We start from the raw sequence: 6445 nt of genomic DNA, 5'->3' as shown, positions 1-6445 counted from the left end.
ATCGTTTGTTTCAGGTCATCTTCTGAGCAATGCGCATATTAAGGATGGTTGTGCACAGAAATGTCTACAGTTGAGAAAAGAGCATACGGAGAAATTGCATGCAAAAGAAGGATGTATTCCTGGTGTATAAAAATGCATATGCTGGAAAAATGTATACAAAGATGTATTCAATAACAATGCAAAGTAATACAGAAACAAAAATAGAAATAAAATTAGCCTGTGGTTTTTTTTAAAAAATCCAAGTTATAAAAATCAGGGCAGATCTATCCATTTTTTTTCAAGAAGTGCCTTTCTGCATTGCCCGTGATCACACCTCAAAAGGAGGACGTATCCGCTCACGTAGTACAATGGACTGAGAACTAAATGTATTAAAGCCATAAAATATCTTGAAATGTTTTCTTGCTTCCCATAAACTAGAAATAATTTTAAAAGTCTGCAGAGTTCAGGTAATGCATGGGCTCTGGCAGTGAATTTGCTAACAGCATAAAAACTACAAATGTAATGGATTTAGGAGGACTGAGAGTTACTGAGGACTAATTAATCTGTAAAGCAAAACAAAAACAAAAACAAAAACAAACCCAACTGTACAAGCAAGAAAAATAAAAGGTAACAAAATGTACAAGCCCACACCCTCTAATATTCTGCAGATGAAAACAGGGAGAAATGTGAAATATGTAAATAGTCTTACTTTGTACCAAAGATCACCACCTAAAAGACCTCCAACTGCCTTTGGCATTTCCTTGGCTGCCAAACTGAAACTAACTTCAGAAACGGGGAACGTTCAAAGATTGAAGAGGACGAATTACCATGATTGATGACCTAAATAAGTGGTCAAGTAGTAAAAAAGGGAAAAACATTTTAAAGAAATTAATGGGCACCCTTTAAAACAGCACAACAGAGGGAAGCTTGAATAGCACTGTTTGATGAGGAATATATGAACGCCACAAATTAAAGTATATAGGACTACAAATTTTTGAGAAAGTCAGAAAGTGATCTAAAAAACATACCCATGCAGCTAAATTGCAGCATTATGGAAGCAATTAAAAGCCCCCACCCACAAAAAGAAAGAGGCATTGCAGATCCCAATGTGGGAAATCAAAGACAGCATCAATTTTGACTAGTTAATTGTAAGAAAAGAAGGTACAGCAAAAACACAGCCAAGAAGCAATGGCAAGCATTTAAAACACGCACATACACACACAGTCCCAAGAAACACCCTATGGAGCTGCCACTGACATAAGGGAGAAAAGCATTCATTAAATATTGCAGGCTTTTGAGTCATACAATGTATTTGTTGTATCTGTTTTTACTAAAGAAACAAGCAACGAGCTTTCTGCCTCTGGGTTTAATCAATCTGGGATACTTCTCTGGATTTAAGAAAACTTAGGAAGAGTTATAGGGTGAATAGATTGTCCAAACAATAACTTCTTGTCAAGAACAGGTGAGATCACTGTAGAAGTTTTGAACAAACTCTAACACCAAATTGCTAAATACTTCTTTCCATAAACAACCTCTTATTGGCACCACTGGCATTTATTTTTCAATAGAGTTAACTCCCATTTTTAAAGGCTCCAGTGGTGAGCAAAATAATAGGGAACAAGATGGGAAGAAATTACATGTCAGAGCAGGGCAAGGCAACCTTTTTCTAACTCTGTAACTAAACCGTTTCCTTTTATTATTTATTTATTCAATTTTTTATGCACTCTATGGAGGGGTCGAACTATGAATGGACAAATCAAAACAGTAACATTCAATAAAGACCACCAGCATAGGTAACATGCTTAATTAATATGTGTCAACACCAGTCCATACAATAAATTACTTATTTATGACATCTATGGACCATATCAATCTATCCAGACTTTAGGTAGTATGGACAATTAGGAGTGACAAAATCAAAAGGCAGCAATTAAAATGGGGATCTTTAAAAGACATGGAGGAAAATAATGCCTTGGCCTGACACTGAAAAGGCAATAACAGTGTCAGATAGACTTCTTTAGGTAAAGCACGTCAAAATATTGTAGACCACCACTGAGAAAGATCTTTCCTATGGCTAGTATCCAAAGTTCTGACTGAAGGGTATATGAAGAAAGGGTTCCACAGGTGACCAAAGGCCCAAAGTAGATACATATGGAAAAAGGAGTTCTATCAGTTCCAAAATCATAAGCCACGTAAACATTTATAAGTCAGAATTAACCATTCTAAATTGAATCTGGAAATGAAAAGGAAGTCAATGAAGAGAGCATGGTTTGCCCCGAGAACTGGGTGGAATGTAATTTACCATAATGTAAAGTAACCTCTAAAGATGGTTTATAACTTAGATAAGTTGACAGTCTTTATTTAAAATATTTTGCCAGTGCTTGGAATACATTGTTGTTACTTCAACTTCACTCTACTTGATGTGAGGATAATACTTCTGCTAGGAACTCATAATGTAGGATGTATGCTATTGATTGGGAAGAAAGTTGATCACAAATCTTGTAGTTGTTTTCTTGTAGGCTGTTTATTATTACAGTCCAACTGTCCTTATAGAATAGCCCTTGTTTTTTCATCCCTGTTCCTGTCCCTCTCTTTTTGCACTGAATGAAAGTATTAAGGATTTTTGATTAAAAATTATATTAATACAAGCTGCTAATGGTGTCTTGTTAGTTACGGATAGCCAAATGAAAGTTTTGTGTTTATAAGAAGCATATCTCTGAGCCACGCTTCCTAGGGTGAGGATAACAATTATGGGAAGGATATTACCCTCATATTCTTTTTGACTCATCAACAAGGATAGGAAATTGGACTTACATCAGTTTACCCCAACTGGTTCTCTCTAGATACAATGCATTTCTATTCCCATCAGTCCTAGCCTTCATACTTCTGGAGATAACAGAAAAAATAGTCTGGCACCGCTGGAGATCCCTTGGTTGGTGAAAACTGGACTAGATGGAGATCAGGGCTGATGGATTTCTGCTATCATTTTGCTTTTCTTAGAAAAATGCTTGGGAAAATACTGGTGCCAGCACACACATCATGAAATATTTTGAACGTTGAGGGCTAATTCCCATGATGATGGGTTGAGCATCTATTTTCTATTCCTGTTTCCTGTTTCCTGTTTTGCATTTTATTTTATTCTTCATTAACCGGAATGGAAACATCTATCTTCAAAACAATGATGCCAGTTGTCTTCTAAGTGGCCCTCAGACAGGCAGATATTAGAAGTGAATATTTGGGTCTACACTGTGGCTGCCTTTGGTGCACGTTTCTTGGAAAATCTGGGTATTAACATAGATGGGTTATGACATAGTTAACCACATCAAGCTTTGTGTGTGTGTGTTTGTCTATATGTATGTATATGTGTGTTTGTGTGCATAATATTCTTAGAAGGAGATGTTCCAAATACAGATTTCCAATAATATGTTAGAGAAGGAAGATTCTCACTCATTAGGGTTACTGATAAGTGGGATCTTTGTTTCCCAAATAAGTGACTTTCATGCTTTTTAGTGAAAATATCATTTATGCCCAGCACTCTGCAGGGTAAAGACAATGTAGGCATTTTTAAATCCCAGGCAGACTTCAGTTCCTTGCCTTGGGAGATACAAAACATAAAGGGTATATAAAATTGCTATCCTGACCAACCTCCCAGTTTCTCAATGGTCATGAATGCAGAACTCTTATTTTCATGGCCAGAAAGAAAATGTCACGTGGAAATCAAAAGACTGCACATTCTTTGACCATGATGCATGCAAGACCCTCTGAAGCTGTGCGACTGACTTGGAGCCCATCAGCCGGGCTCCCTTATTCCCGCTGGCGGTTTGCAGTTGCTGGATCTGTCACTTTTGATCGATTCCAAATGCTTTTCCAATACTTGGCTGAACTTCAGAGTCAGAAGCAAATGGGAGATTGTGTCTGCTTTTTAAAGTGTTAAATGCATTTTATGGGCTAGAAACTCTCCTATTTTCCTCCTGTCTTGTTTTCCTCTACCTTCCTTTCTTTTTTTTTTTTTTGAAAGGCTATAGTGCCCACTGTATGGGCTCTTTCTGCCCTGGTCATTATGGGTACTCACAGCGAGTGTGTTATACTGATAGGCCTTGGATGTGGATCTGTAATAGCAAGAGATGCTCTGGAATTTTTTCTCTGCCAAAAGTCTTCCTGAATGTTGAGTTCTTTTGTTGGTTCCAAAGATTAGGAATTCTGTTTTTTGTGTGTGTACCCTTGAGTCAGTGTTGACTCCTGGAAACTGCCTGGACAAGTCCCTGCAGTATTCTTGGCAAGATTTTGGAAGCAGATTGCCATGGCCTCCTTCCTAGGGCTGAGAGAGAGGGACTGGCCCAAGGTCATCCAACTGGTTTTGTGCCTAGGCAGGATTTGAACTCACAGTCTCCTGATTCCTAGCCTGATGCCTTAACCACTACACCAAACCAGCTCTTCTTCTGGAATTCTGTTACTCGTTTCCCAAATATGGAATAACACTGCTTGGGCCCCAGTATCTAAATTTGTATCTGCCTTTCCTTCCAGAAATCAAAGCAGTACAAATAACATTTCCCTTTTCCGCTCTTTTCTGGCAACAATTTGAGGTAGGTTGGAATGAGAACTGACTCAAAATCACATCAAGCAAGTTTCTGTAATTATGATTGTGCTTGAACATGGCCTCCCTAATCCTAGTCTAGACTTTAAGCACAGTACCACATTGGCTCTTGGACTGACAAGACCTGAGTCATGACTGGAACTTTGTTCTTGCTTAGCACTGCTTTTTATTAAGATTTAAAAACAAATATATAAACATTTCCATCTGTTGGGACAGTTTCATTGCAACAACAGGTAAGACTCCTGCTATAGCAAAGACCTCCCAAAGAGTAAGTGACAAGCATTCAGATATTTAGGAGATTCATTTCTAGGGATAGGTGAGAAGATGTAATGATAGCACGCTTTCATCCCCCAAGTAAAGTCCATCACAGGTCTGGGGAGATTGCAAAACTGTAGAAGGATAATTGTAAAGATCTTAAATGAGCAATCTGTACTATGGCATCAGCTAATCATGATTTCTTTACTTGATGGTGTCAATAGGAGATACATTTCAGTTATTTTGACTGATTAACACCAAGATACAAGGGGCTGCAGATACACTTCATTCTTCCCTATTGTCATGCTGCATTGGTATGCATATAATAATTCAAACTAATGTTAGTGTAGTTCCTTCACTGAAAGCCTTATATGTATTTCTTTGTTTCTGGAGTAATGTGATTCATTAACTGCATCGGTCTTGCAAAAGCTGAGCTGAGGAAATAGAGCGCATTGCAAAAGCTCCACTCCCTTGGAATTGTCTTCATTTGTCTATTAGCTTTCTCTGTCTTCACATACAGGAAAAGGGACACAAACGCGTGGAAAATAATGGCATGCTAGACATGCACGTGTGGTCTTCAAGAGGCTGCAATCCAGAAGAACCGACGCTCCTTTCTACTGCTCTAGGCTTTGGATCCACACCTGGAGAATCTCAGAAGGCAACTAGACTTTGCACATGACCTGGGAAGCATTGCTGGAAGAGCAGCAGATCTTCAGCCCATAGACGGTGCCCTGCCAAAACAACCTAACTGGAACCTTTGAAGTCTAGAGATAAAATGGCAAGCAACCCTTTCATAAGCTTTACCTGCCAATAACTTTGCCGGCGTTGTACCTTCTAAATGTGGTTCGGTTGGCATGTCATACGCTTAATCCTGTTTTTGCGACACCCTAGAGCTTGTTGTGCAGATTACAAAAGGCAGCTTCTCTCTCTCCCTCTGTCTCTGTCTTTCTCTCTCTCTACTTTGCTCTGTGCTGTTCTTCCTCTGAAACTCCATGTGTTAACAGCTTGGTGACAGGCTGTTGCTTGCTAATTGGGAGTCTCAGAATGGAGCTGCAACAGCCAAATTTTCTCAGGCTGGGCTCCTGTGGCAGCCTGCGTATTCAAGCCCAGATGATCTTCCTTGCACCCTTAATAAGGCACTCATGCTGCCCGTACCTGTCATGACTCTTCAGCAAGCAGAGAGTTTAAGGACTCACTCAGAGAACATTTAGAGATCCTTTTGTGTTCAGAGAAGGAACACCCAAGTGGATTGTAATTGGGCTGTCAAGGGTTTTTGCTTGTCAGCGTAGGTGTAAACATGAATCGGCACTGACTGTGGGAAGAGAGCTGGGAGTTTATTTGATTCTCCCTCCCATACAACAAAGAGCAAGGGAATCCTTTTGTGCTGACCTTGGGAAGGTATCTTTGAACTCCCTTGCTCGCAAGCAGAGGGACATTGAAGTATTCTTTGCAAATTGCAAAATGAATTGACCTGGTCCACCCCATCTGGATAACTGGTTCAGAACGTCGGTTCTTCCTCACCCCCTCTGGATTTCTCATCCCTTAGAATTTCGTGATACAAGATTTACCAACATAGCAAGCTGCTATGCACGTTTTAAGATAAAAATCCATAGGCAG

The sequence above is a fragment of the Python bivittatus genome, unplaced genomic scaffold (genome assembly GCF_059951505.1).
Source record: "Python bivittatus isolate LINGU-HERP-01145 unplaced genomic scaffold, Pbiv_v1 ctg000320_np1212, whole genome shotgun sequence".
NCBI lineage: Eukaryota > Metazoa > Chordata > Lepidosauria > Squamata > Pythonidae > Python > Python bivittatus.
Note: the sequence above shows the minus strand (reverse complement) of the source record.